Source organism: Rhinolophus ferrumequinum, chromosome 23 (assembly GCF_004115265.2).
Source record: "Rhinolophus ferrumequinum isolate MPI-CBG mRhiFer1 chromosome 23, mRhiFer1_v1.p, whole genome shotgun sequence".
NCBI classification, from domain to species: Eukaryota; Metazoa; Chordata; class Mammalia; order Chiroptera; family Rhinolophidae; genus Rhinolophus; species Rhinolophus ferrumequinum.
The window spans coordinates 19,319,345-19,340,006 of NC_046306.1; the positions used below are offsets into that span (position 1 = coordinate 19,319,345).

Genomic DNA, 20,662 nt, shown 5'->3' on the forward strand with positions numbered 1-20,662 from the left:
GGGAGGACTGCATAAGACAAGCAGTTAAACTATAAATTGAACCCAGACATATAAAAACTCTCACTGAGATCCCTTCTCCAGCATGTGGGCGCCACTGGGTGGGAAAGCTGGGCATTTCCCAACTGTGCCAAGCATGGGTGGGCGGGTGAGCCGCCCTGATTCCGTGTGCCCAGGCCGGCGGATGTAGCTACTTACCAACCAGGGAGCTACGTGCAGAGGGAAAACAGGAACCAGTCGGGAACCAGCAGGCGTCACCTCAGGAGCGGGCGCTGGACTTAGGGCTGGCACACACATTCCTCCGGGCACTTAATCAGAGATGCTGGCAGCAAGCAGCGTGCAACAGGGACCCTCCAGTGCCCAGAGTGACCAGGTTCTGACCACCAGGCAGCCGGCAGAGAAGTTGTACCAGTACCTGCAGGAATGTGGGACAATGTCAATTAGTAGGCCCCCAGGACGATCTTCCACCTTTAGACCCCTGGACTGGCCCCCCGGGATGCTGGGGCGGGAGACACCATGCAGCAACCAGAGAAACCCAAGTGTTTGTACAACACTGCATTTCCCAGAGCACGATGGCGTCCCTGCTCGTGTGAGCCCCACATTGTTTTTCAGAGGCTATCTGCATGTCATGCATATTTACATGCCTTTCCCACCACCCACAGAATCCCCACAGCAGCTGGGAAGCTGGGTTCCAAAGGCCCCGATCCTCCCTGTCTTGCTTCTCCCTCCTTTTCCCTGGATGGGGACAGTCAGGAAAGCCACATCGTTCTGAGTTCTGATCCCAGCTTAGCCCCTCCCTCGTTGAACAACACTGGGCAGGCAGCTGCCCTGTTCTGAGCCTGTTTCCCTACTTGTCAAGTGAGAATAAGAGTGCCTCCTCGGAGAGCTACCATGAGGATTACAAAGATAATGCAGATAGAATACTTGGCACAAAGCACGTGCTTGATAAAGATCCTTCAGCGAGGCTCTGCCCATGTCCCCTGCACTCAGAGCAGGAGGCCCTCATTGCATCACACCCCCCGCCATCACCTCCCACATAACACGTCTTGTGCAAGAGGCAAAGAGAAGCCAGGTGTCCCTCTCCACCCACCTCTCCTGAACAGGTGCCATGGCTCCTGCTTGGATCTTTACATCAGCAGGAACCCAGCCCTCCTGGGAGAAGACAAGGGCTCCTCTATTCCACTCCCCCCTCCCAGGAGCCACTTGGCCGCCTTGGAGGCGTTAGTGGAAACCCCCAGCCCTCCACTCTCTCATTCTACAGGTGGAGAAACTGAGACACAGTGGAAACCACGCTGATGTGGAGGCACAGAATCCAAGAGGGTGGGAGCCCAGGATCTGAGCCCAGGATCCACCTCTCAGCCCTGGGAGGGGAGGTACAGGGGTCAGTTCATATGAGGAATATGGAGAAAGGGGCCATGATGGTGGGGGAGGGTCACCTTTCTCTCCAGGTTACCCCAGGGTCCTGGAAAGCGCTCACACCTCTAACCTCTCTGTATCCAAGCCTGTAACAGGTTTCCCTGCATTTCCTCTTCCCCACAGCCCTATAATGTTATCCCTATTTTTCAAAGGGAGAAACTGAGGCTCAGGGAGATTCAGTAATTACCCACGGCAAAGCAAACACAAACACTGAGGAAGAGGCGGGACATCCAATTCCAACATCCCACACTTAACCTCATGCTGCCCACCTCACCCCCCAGCCCCAGGGAAAATCACCAACCAAAACAAACAGGCAAAACCTTCTGGACAAAAAGTGTTTAAGTAGCAGGAAAAGAAAATACCAAACTCCAAAAAATTCTGAATTAGTGGGCACTAATTCTTAAAGATGCATAAAAGATTTCATATGTACCGTGGGGTGTGAAAATTGCTAGGGCATAAAAATCCAGTGCTTGGGAGGATACGTTCCCAACCAAGTTGTCACTTTTAGCCAAAATTAGCCGGATCCCAAAGATGAAGGAAAAGAAGTAACAGCAGAGGGAGGTGTCCTGTGCAGGGCAGTGGGGCAACAGCTCTGATCTGGGGGTCCTGAGACTCATCGGGAGTCCCCCCCTTCCTTGCTGGGGGACCGGAACAAGTCTCCTCCCCAATTCCCCACTTTCCAACAGGTGGGAGAAGCACACAAGACAGTTTGTTAGGTCCCTGTCGGCTCTGATGTTATTTAAGATTTTGGGGACTTCCAACATGGATGAACCCCGAGAACATTATGTGAAATGAAAGAAGCCACAAAGACCACATAGTGTATGATTTCACTTCTATGAAATGTCCAGAACAGGCAATTCTGTAGGGACAGAAAGTAGATGAGTGGTTGCCAGTGGAGGGAAGGGGTGACAGCTAAGGGGTTTGTGGTTTCCTTTTAGGATAATGAAAATGTTCAACATGGATTGTGGTGATGGATGCACAACTCTGAATATAGTAAAAACCACTGAATTGTACACTTTAAAAGAATGAATGGTATGGTATGTGACTTCTATCTCAATAGATCTGTTACAACAATGCAACACTGAAAAAGAAGATTTTTTTGACTTCTAAATGGGCAGCTGTTTTATGGGAGTCTGTGGTCCCCGCGAGGTTCTTCTGCTATGGTCTGGGAAAACAGGGAGCATTTCCCAAGAAGCCCCCCATGTCCCTCCAGACCCTCTATCCCAGAAGCCTTTGCACTTCACATTCATCTCCTCCAGGAAACCCTCCCTGATCTCCCAGCTAGAAAGGTCCTCTGTTACTGGCTCCTAGGGCTCCCTGGGTTTCTTCTTTTAGCCACTTTCATGCTGATGTGAGGAACTTTCCATGATTATTGGTTGACGTTGCCTCCTCCATCAGACTGGGAGCTCCATGAGCACAGGGACCATCATCACTGGTCATCGTTGTCAACACTTAGGGCAGTGCCTGGCACACAGTAGGTGCTCCAGAAATGTTTGCTGATTGAATGAATGAATCACAGTTCCAAACTTTATGATGTACACTTGGCTTCTGGTCCTGGCTCCACTGCGTTCTGGCCGAGTGATACTGGGCAAGTCACGTAACCTATGAGAGTCTCAACACCTACTTCAGAGAGAAGCCAGGGAACTAAAAGGGACAATAGACAGGGAAAGTACTTTACGAGTGGCCCCTCCCGCAGCGGTCCCTATCTCGGTCAACGGAACCCCGCCCTTGCAGCTACTCAGGTCCAAGCCCTGGAGTCATCCTTGACGCCTCTCTTTCCCTCACCCTCCACATCCGAGCCATCCACTACTGGATCCAGCTTCACAATGTAGTAAGAAGCCAATGACGACCTGCACTACTACCCCACCGTGGACTGAGCCATCGCCATCCCTTCCCTGGATTATTCATCTCCTCTCTTGTCTCCTGCCTTTGCTCCTGACATAGAATCCAGAGGAATCAGGTTCAAACGCAGGTCAGATCCTGTCCCTCTTCTGCTCTAAACCCTCCAGGGACTCACTTCACCTCAAGTGAATGCTGATGGCCCTCTACAGAAGGCACAGGTGGCCCCTCCCCCACCTCCAATTCTCCCCTTTACTGTCTGCTTACTCCCTTTGTCCCAGCTACACTGGCCTCCGTACTGGGCCCTAAATATACATCGGGCTCCTGCCTCAGGACCTTTGCACTTGCTCTTCCTCTGCCTGGAATGTTGGCGGCCCAGATCTCTGTGAGCCTTACCCCCCCACTCCCTTCAGATCTTTGCTGAGACCTCACCTTATCAAGGAGAGGTATTTCAGCACAATGGTTAAGACTCGTAACTGAAGGGTACGGGCCCCAGGTAAAATCCAGGCTCTGCCAGTTACATAGCTGAGTGACCTTGGGCAAGTTTCTTAACGGCTCTGTGACTCAGTTGCTCATTTCTAAAATGGGAGTCATGATAACACCTTCCTCATAGGGTTGTTGTGAAGCTTAATCAGTGAAGCAACCTCCATGTCTGATGATACCGTTACCCGCCCAATCCACTCCACCTAACATTCCCAGGGCCTGTCCCTCCCTGCTTTATTGTTCTCCTTGGCACACATCACAATGTAACAGGATATGTAAATGAGTAATTTATCCTGATTATTGCCTGCCTCTCCCACTAAAATGTCATTCCGGGAGGCAGAGTTTTGTCTCTTGGATTTATTGCCAGATCCCCAGTGCCTAGCATAGCACCTGGCTCGCGGAGGTGCTCAGTGAAGACGTCACGCCAATACTTTCAATGCTGAACAGTTATTGACTAAATTGTCACGAGCTCTGGGTTTCCCCGCCTTTCCTGTCACCGACATGCCTCTCTCCAGCCCAGCTTGCCCCTCCCAACTCCAGGTCCAGGTAGCCTAATTCCTATGGGCCTGCCTCCTTGGGGACACCTCACCCCCTACATTTCCAGGGCCCAGTTTATGGCCTTCCCCAGAGACCTTGCCCTCTTGCAGCATTGCTAACCTGGTACCTGGAACCAGCTCACCCTCCTCAGTAACTACGAAGCCAGGAGGGTCCCGGGCCCCTTCCTCCTTCTCCTTCATCCCCTCATACATAAAACCCAAGACCATGTCCTATATTTTTTAAACCTCCTACATCTCTCTCAAATCCCTTTCTTTTCATCCTCAGTCGCCCCCCTGTCTGGGTCACCAGGATCCCTCGTTCAGGCCACTGCACCGGCCTCCTCCCCGGGTGCCCTGCTGCCTTCTGTCTGTCTTCTGTGTAGCAGCCAGGAAGATCTTTCAAAAAACACGTGGAACAAATGAAAGCCTCGCTTTGCAAGCTTGAAACGTCAAAAGGCTCGTTACTCAAAAAACAAAATGACCGGAGCTTTTCGGAAGAATTCAACTCAGGCCTTCTCTAATAACGGACCTCCCCAGGCCCAGGTAAAATGGTATTGGCTGTACAAAACTTTAATTTACAAAATGGATTTACATAGAAGCTTTTAGCTCAATACATATTTCTGGAGTTGAATTGAAATGGAAAAATAGTTTTTCAAAATAGCATGTATGGTGTTCCCTCACACACTGGGGGCTTTTCACACCCCCACATCTCGTTTACTCCTCTCAGCAAACCAGGTAGGTGGCACTGACTCAGGTTTTCAGATGAGGCAGCTGAGATGGAGAGGGGAGGTGACCGCTCCAAAGCAACACAGCTCCCAGATTCCGCCGGAGTCTTCCCAGACTCTGGAGATTGTGGCTATAGGGTGCTAGTTGGGACAGACAGGCCGCGATGTTGGCTGGGACGGGGGAAAGAAACTGAACCTCCTGTTCTCCAGCTGACGGCTGCAGGCTCCAAGGCCCTCAGACACCGTGAACGTAACTTGTTCATTTCCTGCTCCCTTTCTCTGCCTGTGTGTTTTCCCTGCCCAGGGTAATGGCTCCCCAGGATGGTCTCCACCTTGCCACCCTTTCTGGCTCACGTCCAGCACTGAGTCTCTTGCTTGCACCCCTTTGGCACCGGCTGCCCTGACACACCACCTGCAGTGATTTATGGACATTCCTGTCTCGGCAGTGCCCTCTGCCCTTGTGCTGTGTCCCTCCTGGCTCTTCTACCCCGGGGACTGTAGTTCCTCCCTTAAACCCGACAAGACTGATCTTCCCGCTGCCTCCCAGATCTCCCTCCATAGGCCCTCACGCTCCCATGTCCAAAAGGGACCTCATCGCCTTCTGCCCCAAACCTACCCCTCCCTATAACACTGTGATCCTCCCAGGTCCCCAAGCTAGAAACCTGGGCATTGCTCTGGACCCCTCCCTGCCCCTCAGCCCTCCGCGAGCCCTGCTGCTGCTGCCCCAATACGTCTCTCAAACCATGGCTTCTCTCCATGCCCACCACCCTGTGCGCAGTTCAGACCCCACTCCTCAGGGTGCTTGAGCACAAGCCACCCATGTACCCACATACCTTCCACACCACCCACACACCAGCCACCCACTTTTCTAACCACCCACCAACCATCTACTCAACCCCCTGACTCATCATCCACCCACTCCATCCACCCCTCCATTTATTCATTCCACCAATCCATCACCCACATTTACGGAGGCCCCCACCGTGCCAAGCCACTATGTTGGTTGTTATGACACACCAAAGCCTTAGGCCCAGAGTCCCTGGCCTCAAGATGCTGACACCAGAACTGGGTCTTGAAGGATGAACAGGAATCTGTGGAGGGTGGAGGGGAGGCGGGGAGAGCATCTAGGTAGAGGGATAAACAGACACAGGAAGGAGACCCCTGGGTGACGGAGGAACTCGACCAGAGAAATGGGGAGTGACAGAGGTGAATGTGTAATGGCTGACGGAGGCCGGCTCTGCAGGGGCCTTCAGGGCCAGGTACATAAAGAGCTTGGACTTTAGCCAAAGCGTGGACCCTGGTGGAGCGCAGTTCCCCCACCTTGTAGTCATATGACCCTGAACAAACGAACTCAGTGTTCCTGTCTGTAAAATGGGAATAATAATATACCTATTACAAAGGGCTGTGTGAGGACTACGTGAGCCAATGCATATACATGTCTCTTAGAACAGTGCCTGGTATACAGAAAATGCATAGTAAATATAGTTGCTATTAGTGCTCATATTCTTAATAGTTTCTAGTCAGCTAGTGGACAGCAGAGAGTTTTCCATAAAATACATATGAAGCTGGACTACAAAGCAGCTGGGGGCCCTGGAGTGAGCTTCTTTGTTCCTGCTCAGGATTTCCCAGGCTCTGGCCAGCCCCAACCCCACCAGCTCTAGCCCTGTCCTCACCCACTGACTGCCCCCAGCCAGCCATGCCCACCGGCCACAGCCCCAGACCAGCCCCCAGGGCCTGGATGAACTCCGCATGCCCTGCCCCTAGTTTTAATGAGTATGGGCAGCCGAACTCCAAGTTCCAAGAACTTTCCGACACGTGCAGCCTGTTTGCTCTCTCACAGCTCACGGGACACCACCCTGTGGTGAAGAGCAGGTCCTCACAGCTCCTCTCAATCAAAGCACTGAGAGGCCCTTGATATAGCTTTGTCCGCTAACCCTTATGGCTCGGCGCTGGTGTAGTCACCCATTCTACAGATAAGGACACTGCATCTGAGGGAGAAGATGGAAGTTCCTTTGCCTCAGGCTACACAACAAGAAAATGGCTGAGCAGTGGTTCAAACACTGGCTGGTCAGACTCCAGAACCCCAGCTCTCTCTCCGAAATCCTGGAAGCCCCCCAAATTATCAGGTCCCAAGATAAGGCATGACCGTGAATTTTCAAGGTACTGAGGAGCGCTGTCCAAGAGAACTGTGTGCAAGGATGGAAAAAATGCTCCCATCTGGATGGTCCACCAGTAGCCACGAGCCACGTGTGGCTACTGAGCACCCAAAACAGGACTAGTGCCACAAAAGACTGGATTTTAAATTTCATTTAATTCAAATAGCCACATGGGACTTGTGGCTACCCTAGCACAAGACCAGACAGCTTTTAATATTCTCAACCCCGAGACTGCATTTCCAAATGCTCACACTTTTCTGAGCCACAACTCAAAACACATTTTGTCGTTTTATTAGAGAGATTTCTACCATGTACCACCTGGTCTTTGCTTTGATAAACCAAGGCTACCCAGAACCCACAAGTTAATTGCTTTTTTACAATTCAAGGTCATTCAAGAACGAGTTGCCAAACTCCTGCTCTGCACCAGGCACTGAGCCAGATGTGGAAGACTGAGTGACACATTTGTCCCAGTCCCCAAGGAACCCAATCTGGTTGGGGGACATGTCCTACATTAGGGTCTGTGACAGAGAGGATAGGTGCCAGAATGAGGTTTATACACAGTCTGGGGAGCCAGGGCGTGGACAGGGTGACTAGCTCAGCTTGGAGGGTCTGGGATGGCTGCACAGAGGAGAGGATCCTGACAGGTGTCACAACACTCCACGGTTTGCAAGGCCCTTTCACAAATACCTCACTACGGCCTGGTGATGGAGTTTGGGCCTGGTCTGGTTTCTGGTTTTCTGTGTACTGAATTCACATCCATGTACTTCTGGAAAGGGCACTGAGTGTGGGCCACAGAGCTAAACCCTGGGAGGTGGAAGCCAAGACCCCCACCGTGAGTGAGGGCACCGCTGGCTCGGACTCCCAGGCCCATGCTCCCCTAAATCCCCGACAGCTGCTTCTTGGGAAGGTTCACCCAGGACCCAGCCAGCTGGCGCCCAGATTTTTTGCAGTTGAGGACTTGGAAATCAGATGTTCCCTAAATCCTCCAAAGGGTCAATCTTGTAAATCGCTAAACCTTCCGCAGTTCTGACAGGACCCAGCAGCCCCTTCACAGGTCATCTGGCCTGCTCTCGCTGCTGGCCCGCTGACTTCCAGAGGCCACGGAAAATCTTCATTTAATGACATTCCCCTGTAATCCCTTCATTTCCATTCCGTACTCTCGGGGCCCGCCGCAGTGGCCCACTCTCACCTGCCCTACTTTTCCTTTCTCTGAATCCTCCGAGCTCATGCTTGGTTCATTTTGTCCTTTTTGGAAGGCGTTTCTCTGCACTTCCTGAAGGTGCTCCTGCCTGGGGGGCTCAGGCAGTTCCAGAGCTTCCATCTCCGCTGTTAACACTAAGCCCAGATGGTCCCTCATTCAAAGCCTGGAGCCTCTCTGATTCCTCAAAGTGGCTTTGGAGCAAAAGGCAGGGAGCCCCTACTCTGCACCCCACAAACATACATTTCTTGAGCCCCAACTCTATGCACAGCCCCAAGCTGGGCCATGCGGAAGGCAAAGAGATGAATTGGTCAGTGGGGGTGGCAAATATATAAATAGACATGGCAGTTCAAGATGGTGGTGGCTGCCCTGGAAGAAGTCCAGGGGCCCATGGAATTCTCTAATCCCCCCAGACTGGCCTGGGGGAATTAGAGAAATATCAAAAAGGAGGTGAGCTCTGGCTGGGCCTTGGAGGATGCTGAGGAGTGGAGAGAGTAGGGAAAGGCATCGGAGGCAGAAGGAGAGGGACGAAGTATACCATGTCTGGGGAACTGCGAGAACTTCTGCAAAGGTGGGGAAGAAGGGGAGGAGGGAGAGGGGAGAGACAGGGCTGGAAATACAGGTGGGGGCTCCGTCAGGAGTGTTTTGCAATGCCAGTCCCGGGAGAGGGGCCCTTACCGTGGGAGCAGTGGGGAGCCCAAGGGCTTGGTCAGATTTGGGTGGGAGGAAGATCACCCAGCAGCTTTGTGAGGCAGCCTAGAGGTGGCGGGGTGATCCCGGCGAGAGCTGCCAGTGGTCCACCTAGGGAAGGGACATGGGGGCAGGGGGTGGCAGACAGATTCAGATAACTCCCAGGTTTTTGTCCTGAGTGACTGGGGAGACATAGTGAATACAGTATTCCCCCCTTATCCTTGGGAGATACATTCCAAAACCCTCGGTGGATGCCTAAAACCATCGATAGTACCAAACCCTATATATACAGTGTTTTTTCCTACACATAAATACCTATGATAAAGTTTAATTTATAAATTAGGCACAGTAAGAGATTAATAATAATTCATAATAAAATACAACAATTATAACAATATATTGTAATCAAAATTATGTGAATGTGGTCTCTTTCTCTTTTTCAAAATATCTCTTTGTACTGTATTCACCTTTTCACTTAAGAGAAGCACTTTACAGCTTCTCTTTGGCGTATCTGAATTGCCAGCATCACTACTCTTGCACTTTGGGGCCATTAGTAAGTAATATAAGGGTTACTTGAACAAGCACTGCAATGTCACAACACTCGATCTAATAATCAAGACAGCTACGAAGTGACTAATGGGCGGGTAGCATATACAGCATAGAGACACTGGACAAAGGGATGAGTCATGTCCCAGATGGGACAGAGTGGGACAGCACGGGATTTCATCATACTACTCAGAACGACATGCAGTTTAAAACATGGATTGTTTATTCCTGGAATGCTCTATTTAATATTTTTGGAACATGGCTGGCCGTGGGTAACTGAAACTGCAGAAAGCAAAACCGTGGATAAGGGGGGAATAATATACCAAGCTTTTGGCTGTAAGAAGAGTCAGCAAACTTTTTCTTAAAGGATGGTGAATGGTAAATATTTTAGGCTTGTGGGCCATTCAGTGCTCCACAGCTGCCACAGACAATACATAAGTGGGGGGGTGTGGCTGCGCTCCAACCAATTTCTTTCTCAATAAGAACAGGCAGGCCATGGCCATAGTTTGCTGGCCCCTGAGCTATAAACAACAACAAAAGCCATACCAAGCTGGCTTTAATAATACACTGAATTGATTAACCTATATAACTGAAAAAGTCCAGCATTTTGGTGGACTTCAGGCACAGTTCAATCAGGATTCCAGCTGTGTTTCACTTGTGTTTTCTCATCCCAGTTCTTCTCCATATGTCAGCTCTAAGTCTGGCTTCCCTCATGTATGAAAAACGACTGTAGCTGGTCCAGACAAATCACACTATCGGGGCACAAGGAAGGACTTCTCTTCTAGCTCAAGTCCTAAGTCACTCTGATTGGACTTGCTTATGTCACATGACCAACCAGGAACCAATCATTGTACCTGGAGAATGGAACACACTGATTGGCTTAACCAGGGTCACATGCTCTACCTGAGTGAGGAAGGTAGAGTCAGTTTCCCTGGGACCACATGGCTCCCCAGTGAAAATCAGGGTCTGGTTGGATAGTGGGAAAAAGGAAGGAATGCAAGAAAAACCAAAGCGTACTCGTACGTCCCCACAAAGACCTGTATGTGAATGTCCATAGCAGCATCGTTCCTAATAACCTGGTTGCCTGGGGCCTGGGACGTGAGTGGGGATTGACTGCAAATGCACACAAGGAAACTTCTGGATTGCGGTGATGGTTGTACAACTGCATACATTTATTAAAACTCAGCAAAATGAATACTTAAAATAAGTGAACTTTATGGTATGTAAACTACTCCTCAATAAAGCTGTTCTTTTGAGAGGTTGAAAAGGGACAAAAGGGATGCTGGGGTGTGGCCATCAGGGTCCATGCAGAGGACGGGGTGTCCCTCACTAGTCAGGAGACAGAGGGACAGGGGAAGGCCTGAGAGCAAATGCCTGTATCACTTTGGACATGCTGAGTAAGAGGTGCTTCTGAGGCATAAGAAATGCCATCCCTGAGAGCTCCAGGGAAAGGCCAAGGATGGAGCTGAAGGGCTGGGGATTGTGGTTGTTCAGAAGGACAGTGAAGTGGTGACAGATGATAAGTCCTGGAAAGGGTGTGGTCTGAGAAGAAAAGGAGGCCAGAACAGAGCCCCGAGAAACAGAAACATTAAGGGACCAATGGAGGAAGAGAAGCCAGTGAAGGTGGTGAGATGGAGCAGCCGGAGAGGCAGGGGGCTGGCAGAGGTCCAGCAAGCCATGGAGGGGTGGTCAGGGGCCTGGACCCCTGCGTGGAGCCTGGGGGAGGTAAGGACTGATGTGGCCACCAGGTGAACCCAGGAGGTCCTGGTGGCCTTGGTGAGAACAATGACCACAGAGGAGTGGGATGGGATGCAGGTCACAGAGGGTGAGGAATAAATGGAGTCAGTGAGCATGATCCACATCCCTGAGAAGCACCCCTGAGAAGGAGGGAGTGGCGGGGTAGCTGGGGGCAGCATGGAAACAAAAGGCAGACACAGTAGGTTGAGGAGTAAATGGAGGCAGTGGGCATGGTCTACACTCTTGATTGGTGCAGCTGGGACGAGGAGACACAGCAGTGAGGGGGCAGACGCAGCCACTCCGAGCTCTGTCCCACGCTCCTGGAACCAGGCAGCCTGCCTGATGCCAGTGCTGCCACACCGTAGGGAGCTGCTACTCACACCGGGGAGATGGCTCTTGCTGGGGCTAGCTCCTGACCCGCCTGGGCCACTGGCCACCAACCAGGACAGTGGTGGCTCCATTGCAAGGTCCCAGCACCCAGGCCAGGCTGGGCGTGGCTGAGGTGGCACTGAATGGAGCACAGGACGGCCCTCCATCTCCCAGGCACTGGAGTTCTGGCCTTTTCTCCAGACATGGTCCAGAGGGTCCTGGCCCTCTGAGACAAATTCTGTGTACTTTGTGTGATTTCTCTGCGTGAAGTACCAAGTGGCAATGTTCTCGGCATTCCCTCCACTTAAGCTCTGGGCGTCTCCTCCCACTGGATAACCCAGATGCCCATCAGCCCCAGGGCATGAGACTGTCACTTGTCAAGGGCTTCCTGTTGGTCCAATTCTACAGACAGTGTCCAGTTTGCTTTTCCCCACAGCCCTGACAGGTTGTCATCATGACATCCATCTGGCTCACAAGGAGACTGAGACTCAGAGAGGTCGAGCAACTCACCTAAGATCACACAGCAAATGAGTGTCAGAAGTGGGTTTGACACACAGGTCAGCCTACCTTAAGAACTTGCTCCCTTTTCCTTACCTGCCCTTGACAAAGGGCATGGAAAACGAAAGAAGGAGACAGACAGGGTGGGGGTGGGGAGGAGAGTTCAGAATGGCAAAGTGGTGGACCCAGGTTCCAGCCCCATCTCCTGTGGCCAGGCCAAGTCACTCTCCCATTCTCAGTTTCCCCAGCTGTACAATGAGCTCTTAGGCCCCCTTTGGCTGCCATGTGCTGCGTTCTGTGACTGGGTGCTTACTGGGGACGCTTGTGCCCTCTGTGGTGGAAACGCAGAGAAAGGTCAGTGTGGGGAGAAGGCAGACGGGACCTCCTCTGTCACGCCCTGGAGGAGCTAGCTGCACCTGGGAAATATAGCCAAGCCAAGGCCAGATGCTGGCTCAGCCACTTTGCTTGGAGGAGGCCCAGTGTGAGGTCACTGTGCCTCCTGCAGGAGCCTCGCCTTCTCAGTCATCCCAGCCAGGGCCGGCCATGGGGCAGGGGAAGGGGGAATGGCAGTAGGGGGACCTGCATGGATCCCTCCTCACTCAGCCATGGATGCCGTGTCTGCAAACTCCTCCAAGTAGCTCTGTGGGCCCAGCTTTTCCCCACCCCAGCTCTGAGCTCCTCGGGACCCCTGCCCAGCCTTTCTCCCCATCTTCCACAACTGCAGGGTCCTGGAGCCTCATGGCTGCCCCAGCACCTCCGGGGGAGACGCCTAAAGGACAACCCATCAGGGTCAGAGTCCAGATCTTCCAAAAGGCATTGAAGGCCCAGAGAGGGTAGGTGTCTAGGCAAGGTCACACAGAGGACGGAGGAGGCCAGCTGGGCCTCCTGACTCCCCAGCTCATTTCTGTGGCCCCTTCCAATAGTGTTTATGACAGAAACACTGTTCTTTACATCTTTGTTATGTTCTGTTTATAACTGAGACCGATCCTGATGTTCAGTGTACCCGACACATTTCCAGTCATCCAAACATTGTTCCCTGAAGTGACCATGGAGTGACCCTGGCTCATTCGCCTTTCTGCCAACACAGGTGACCTCTTGCACTTCAGGGCTTTGAACACCAACTTCTCTCTCTCTCTCAGTCTCCCTCCCTCTTCTCATTCTCTCTTGCCCCCCATTCTATCCATCAGGAAATACTGTTGTCCCCACTTTCAAAACATCGGCAGAATCCAACCAGCCCTCAGCACTTCACCAACCAGCCCTTCACCACCTGGTCCCAGCCACCATCATCTCTCTCCGGGACTAAAGCAAAGGCCTCCCCATGGCCTCCCTGCCTCTGCCCTTGATCCCTTCAGCCTGGTTTCCACACAGCAGCCAGAGGGTCCTGTTAAGACGCAAGTCTCTGCTCAAAGGCCTTGGTGACTGTCGTCTCACTCAGGGTAAGGGCCCTACAAGGCTGGCCTCCAGGAGCCCCTCTGGCCTCTTCTCCAGCCATTTTCCCCATCAAGCCCTCTGGTTCCCTCCACACTGGCCTCCGAGTTGAGTCACAACTTACTCCCACCCCAGGCCCTTTGCACTTGCCGTTCCCACAACCAGGAGCAATCTTCCATGGATATCCCCACAGCTCCTGCGCTCATTTCCTTGAGGTCGCTATTAAAAGTCACCTCCTAGAGAGGCAGTCTTGGACCTGGACCCAGACCCCCCTTCTAACCCTGCCTACACTCTCTATCCCTTTGCCCGGCTGTATAGCACGTACCATCGCCTGACATTGTAGTACATCATACCTACTGGCTGGTTCAGATCAGTTTTATCCTTAAAGTAAGCCCAGGTGGGAAGACACTGCCTCTTTTCCCTACTGATGCATCCACAGCCCTCAGCCCCGTGACTGGGACATAGTAGGTGCTCAATAATTATTTGTTGAGCACCTGCCCGACTGTCTTGCAGGGGGTCTGCAGTTTACAGCACCATTACAACAACATTCCAGGTCCTGCCACCCGGGCAATCCCAGCGGCAGTAGCAGGTGTTACTCATTCCTCTGTGCCAGGCACTTGGGTTCCCCGAACTCTGTGAACTCTTCTATTATCTTCACTTTATAGACAGGGAACCGGAAGCTTCAAGAGGAGAAATGACTTGCCTGAGGTCAGACAGCCAGCATGTGTTAGAGTTGGGATTAGAACTTAGATCTATTGGTCCCGCAGACCCTCACTCCTCAATCTAGCTGCTCTGGCCTGGTATCTGACCCCCAGGCCGTCAGGGTTCCTGAGTTAGAGACTCACGGTGCTGTCAGGTGACAAGCAGGGTGGGGTCAACCTGGGGGCAGGGACAGTGCCCCCACCCTATGGGGGCAGCAGAGGCCTCACAACCAAAAGGAGGAAGAGTCAGGCAGTGAGTGACTGCTCCCCGCTCTGGCCTCTGCAAAGGGAAGACAGAGGCCCTCCTTGCCATCTGCTCCTGAGAAGCACTTAGTAATCACCTAGTGTGTGCAGAGGCCTCTGCTGATGCTTGATGCTTGTGGGAACAAAGGGATGTCATCATCCAGCCCCTCCCCGCCTGCTGGTACAGTGGACAAGCCCCTTGTCAACCATCATGCCATCTGATTCTCCCCCACAGATATAACAGTTGAGTAATATTAAGCCCATTTTACAGACCAGGAAAGTGAGGCATATATTTTTTTAACTTTTTTTTTTTTTTTTTTTTTTATGTGTGGGTTTCCAGGACCCATCAGCTCCACGTTAAGTAGTTGTTTCAATCTAGTTGTGGAGGGCGCAGCTCACAGTGAGCCATGGGGGGATCGAACCGGCAACCCTGTTGTTCAGAGCACCGCGCTCTAACCAACTCAGCTAACCGGTCGCCCCTGAGGCACATATTTTTATCAAGCACCTGCAAAACCAGGTTTGTGTGGAAGCTGAATTCTGAGTCTCAGGAAGGTCAGAATGGGGCAGCTGCTGAGCACAGAGAGGGAATGTCCCTAGAGCCAGGAGGATGGATGAGATGGAAGCCTCCTTCCCCCACTGCCCCGCCCAGGAGGGACTGCCCTCACCATGACCCAGGCTCACCATGACCCAGGCACTTGCTCCCTCCTCCCACAGACCACTGAGTTACTCATCTACTACCTCATTTGTGCCCCTACAAAGGGACTGTATCTCCAGCACACAAGAAACGGTTGCCAAGAGTGGGATGGGGCCAGAGAGGCCCAAGGTCAAGCTGAGCGAGGGGGACAAACTGGGTTTGGCCCATGCCAGCCTCCTGCCTCCCTGTGAAGATTGCTTTCCTGTCTCCAGGCATCTCCCCCAGACACACATCTGGGGAAATCAAACAGCCACCCGGAACCCACAGGCTGAAAATGTGGCCACTGTGAGATGCTGATACACTCCCTCGCTTGGGAGCCCGTGGGGATGAGGGGCTGCGTGGGCACCGCTGTGGCCAGTGGGGCTGCTCCTCCAGGGGCAGGAAAGTGGGGCTGGGTGGGGAGGACACTGGTGCAGGGAAGGCAGCTCATTTTCTGGGGATGCTGCTTTCCCAGCATTACCTTGGGGAATTTGGCTTCCCAGGAAACAGCTATTATTTATTGATGTGATGAGCGTATACTTTATCATCCAAACCAGGATACATATAAAATTGAAAGGGAAGCTGTTAATTACTCCAGAACTGACCTGGGGAAATCATGACATGTGGGTACATTATTTATTGAACATCTACGATGTGACAGGATGAATGATGGACACTTTCTATCCATCGTCACTTTTTATCCTCACAATGACCCATGAAAAAGTACTGCAGACGCCCTGGCCTCCTCCCTGTTCCTCCATTCTGCCTGAGTGTCCACCACGGGCATCCCTGCCTTGGGCTAAGGTGCAGAAAACCCGTTACAAGACACACCTCCTCACCCGCAGGTCTCCATCTCCACCATAATCAACCCATTTTTGGCCTCTGTGACTTCAACAGGGATTCATTTCATGAGAACAGATTTCAAGGTCAGGGTGTGAATGAGTTTTAAGACGAAAGACTTGGGTGGAAAAGAACTGGTGGGGGTTGATAATTGGGGTCTGGAAGTGGAACAAATGGGTCCTGCGCGCTTCAAGAGATGGAAGGAAAACAGAAAGGAAGTAAAGGGGCTTGTATAAGACAGCATTTGAGGCCCTTGACAATCCAGATAAACCCCACTTACTTCTCTGAATATATCATCTACTAACTCATCCTACACCACACACCAGGCACAACCTGTTTTTCCTGCCTCCACCATTTTATGCGTGCTGCTCCCCCATCCACGATGCCATCTGTCAATCTCAGCTGGGCAATGTCCTCCCCACTCTTCAAGGCCTGGTTGAAACACGACGGCCTCCAGGACGCCTTCCCTGATGGCTCCTCTCTGGGTTTCACCCTTCCCTCCCCTGGGCCCAGCACCTTGCTCAGGCTTCCAGTGCCAGTGGAGCAAGACCTGAGATCTTGCTGAGGGTGAACAGGACAGCCTTATCAGCCTGCCAGCCCCAAGGCTGCAGGGCAGCCACGACAGCCTCTGGCTACTGATGGGTACATTATGGGCATTGGGTGCCCATAATGATGCAGACCCTGGACTCTGCCCACAGAGGATTGGATCCCAGGGGTCTCGATGGGGCAGGAGTCTGCATCATCAAGTTCTTCCAGGGAATCCAATGTGTGCTGAAGTTCAAGGCCCTCTGACAAGGCAGGAGAGGAGTGTATGTCTGCTGGAATGAAAAACCTACAGAGGCGGCTGCCCCTGATGTCCCGAAGGAAAGCCCTTACAGTGGGGCTGGCGGGTGAACCCTGCTCATTCATTCACCATTTATCAAGCACCCCTCAACCAGGAACAAAGACAACAGCTGACATGGGCTGGCACTCACCACACGCAAGGCTCGGTGCACGTACCATCTGAGCAAATCTTCAGAACAACCCCATGAGGCAGGTGCCATCACTCTTTCCATTTCACAGATGAAGAAACTGAGCCCCAGAGGGGAGAAGTGATCTGCCTGAGGTCTCACAGCTGGCAGGTGGCAGAGCTGGGATTTGAATCCCAGTGGGACTCAGAGTCCACACTCTAACCACCATGCCCTGGGATATGACCATGAACAAACAGTCCCGGCCCTGGTTCATTTACCAGCAGGGAAGAGAGACCAAACACACAATCAAAATGCACTTTCAAATTATGGCAATGATGAAGGAAAAGGAGTGATTCCTCCAGAAGACAACTGCAGGGGGCACCCATTGCAGGTCTCCCTGAGGATGGTCCCTTTGACTCAGTTTTCTCATCTATATAATGGGACAGTAGAGCCAGCTGACCCCTAGGAACCTTCCAGCGGGTACATCCCAGGAATCCAGTCTTCCTTTCTCTGAGCCTCAGTTTCTCCATCTGTACCATGGGCTGGAGGGAAAGCAGAGCCAGTGGTGACCCCATGTCCCTTCAAACTCAGCCCCTGGGCTTCCCGAGGCCAAGTCAGCCTGGGGTTCCTGAAACCAGGTCTTCAGAAGTTCATCCTCCACCCATTGCCATGGTGACACTGGAGCCTAGGATGAGGATGTGGTAATGCTGGGACCTGAAAGTGGCACCCTGGCTCCTTCCTTCCCAGGAGGAAGGGCCCCTGAGTCCAGAGGACTCTGAGTCAGGGGAAGGGGTGAACCCCTTTGCTGGCTCACCCAGAGCCCTGCTGTCTCCATGTAGTGAAAATGAGGTGAAGGGTCCCACCCTCCTGAAAAGGATCTGCCATCCAGGGCCCCAGGCACAGCTGAGGCTCAGTTCTCTTCCTTCAGCCCCTGCTGGGCGGCCACTGAGCGCTGTCTGCGGTGCTGAAACACCAGCTGGGCTACCAAGACTGGGACCCCCTTGGCAAACACTTCCAGGAACCAGCTCTACTGGGGGCTGGGAATTCAGGAAGGAAGATTAGGACTTGGGGACAAGCAAGGAACCATGGCCATTTAGGGTCCACATTTCCCAGCAGTGTGATCTTGGGACGGCCTCAGTTCCCTCGATGTAAAATGGGGACAATAACCATACTACCTCATGGGTGTGTAGTGAAGAGTGAATGCGGTATGTGGTGCATGGAGAGGCCCAACGAATGCCAGCTGTTATTGTTAGATTGTTTACTTATTATTTCGGAAGGCTAACTTTGATTGGGTGCCTGGTCTTCTAAGAGATTTTCCTGCTTCTACTCACCGAAGTCCTGTAAAGTAAGTACTAAAATGGGTATAAAAATACAGGTGAATAGTCTCAGGTTCAGAGAAGTGAAGTTAGTTGTCCAAGATCACACAGCTAGTGAAGTGGGGAGCAGAGATTTCAGTGAAACTTTGAAATCACTGAATCTATTCAACCCCATTCCCAAAATCCAGATGGGGAAACTAAGGACCAGAGAGGGACCTGACTTACTACTACAAGTCACCCAGGAAACCCAGGGTCCCACCTCCCAGTGCAGACCTCTTCCCATTGCTCCAAGCCAGGCTTCCCCTGGCAAGGTGAACCGAACTTCTCCACTCCGAGGCAGGCAAAAGCTTCCCCCGTGGTGATTCCTCTCCCCTGCTGGAGGGTCCTCCCTCAAAGGCAGGGACGTGAAGTGGCCCGCAGGCAACGTGTGTCAGTGACAGTCACAGGCCCGCGGCCACTCAATGCCCACTAGTGCCCTTGCCAGGAGGCATCTGACTGCCAGGGAGAGAGTGGGGCGGGGGCAGTGCTGCTGGGGCCCCTCCAGCTCTGGCCTGGTTTCTCAGCAAAGAGAAGGCCCAGACATACACCCAAGCTGCTCCTGTCCCAAATTTCCTGCTGAGTGGAGCATGTGCACGTGCACGTGCACACGCAGATATAATTCAAATCCACCCAACAGGGGGCTCCTGGCAGCCTCAAAAACCCAATTTTTTCCCCTTGAGGAGGTGCAGCCTTGATCTCCAGTGGGAGACAAGGGGTGACTGAAGCATGAAAGAGTGGTGGAACCCAGAAGCCTGGCTTCCCACTCCAGCTCTGCGCCTTCCAAGCTGGTGACCTTGAGCAAGTCATAATGTTGATCTGATGTGGTGATGCCTCTACAAAATGGGGTTCCCAGGCCTTGGTGTGAGGCATCAAGGGGATCACGGATTAGAACAGGCTTTGAGATACGTATTAGGATTGGACACTGCCCACAGTGGGTGAGAGGCTTACATTAGAACCCCAGGGACAAATCCCAGCCCCAGGGTTGGCTCCTTCTTGGTCACCTTTGCCCTGACATCTGCAGCAGCCGCCATCCCAGGCTCCCTGTTTCCCTATGTGCCCCCTAAGTCACTTTCACATAGAGGTGGGAGGGGTCTTTGGACAACGTAAAGCAGAGCTGCTGGCACACCTTCAGCGTCTTCCCGGAACATTCAGAAAGGGTTTAAAACCCTGGCTGAAGCCCACAAGACCCCCATGGGTCTAACCAGCTGCCCCACTCAGCCCCAGCACCCACCCTGCCCTTCTTGCTCTTCCCTGATCGCACAAGCCTGTGTCTTCCCTCCAAGCTCCTACCCCACCAAGCCCCCTCCGAAGCTCGCTGTCCCTCAGCATTCACACAACTGGTTCCCTCTCATTCCTCAGGGCTAGCACAAATGTCATCTCCTCCGAGAGGCCCTGGCCTCCCTGAAGCCTAAAGTGCCTCCCAGAATTGCACACGGGCTCTGGCTTTTGGTTTCTGCTGCTGGTTAGAGGAAGAAGCCACTCTGCCGGCAAACAACAGGGGCCCAAAATGTGTGCACCAGGCAGCTTCGGGTGTGCCTCTTGGGCTGAAAGTGGCCAAGTAACAAGTCCTGACATTGAGGAATCCCTCTGCGGAGTGACTCTGGGCTTGTCACCTGCGCTCTGTGGGCCTCAGTTACCCCACTAGGACCATGGGTCAGAGGAGTCTGTCTCTGAGACCTTCTAGTTGGCCGTGGTTGCCTCTATCCAGGCCCCACCCTACAATGACCCATTTTTCTGAGGCTTCTCTGAGCTCAGACAGTTGCTCCCTGAGGGCCCCAGTCCTATAAATCACAGCTGATTCCACTGAGTGGGGCAGCTGCTGGCGCCCAGGCATTTTGTGGCCATTAATCAACATCGGCAGTACTGAGGCTGTCGCAAAGTGGCTTTGGCAGGAGCTGGGCCTGGCCTTCAAGGCTGGGGAACCTGCCAGGCTGAGACCCGCAGATCCTCATAGACTCCCCTTGCCCTGACAGGTCCCCACTCAGCCGCACGCAGCCATCTGCCTACTCTGCCTATCGTCCTCCTCCCCATTCAGTTGACAAATGCTCCCTCTGCACGCATATCCTCAGCTTCCCAGGTCCACACAGTGTACAAAGCGACTACAGCCATCCTACATGCCATTTTATCAAAGAGGAGTCTGAGGCACAGAGAGGAGGAGTGACCTGCCCAAGGTCGCACAGCAAGTGTGTGGAGGCTGCGGCTCCAAAGCTTCTGGTCTTTGCCCCTTTCACCAGGGAGACCCCAGGGAGAAGGTGGGGAGCTGAGCCACCACTCAGCTCCAT

General features: G+C 52.7%; 1 protein-coding gene across 8 annotated transcripts in view; it reads right to left on the minus strand.

The window, feature by feature from the left end:
- The window catches only part of DLGAP4 (DLG associated protein 4), a 191,116-nt gene that overhangs the window by 136,406 nt on the left and 34,048 nt on the right, over window positions 1-20,662 (minus strand). For all 8 annotated transcript variants that reach the window (XM_033094265.1, XM_033094262.1, XM_033094261.1 and 5 more), the window contains exon 2: window positions 196-412. The gene's annotated coding sequence lies outside the window, so the exon portion shown is untranslated. The remainder of the gene's footprint in view (window positions 1-195; window positions 413-20,662) is intronic.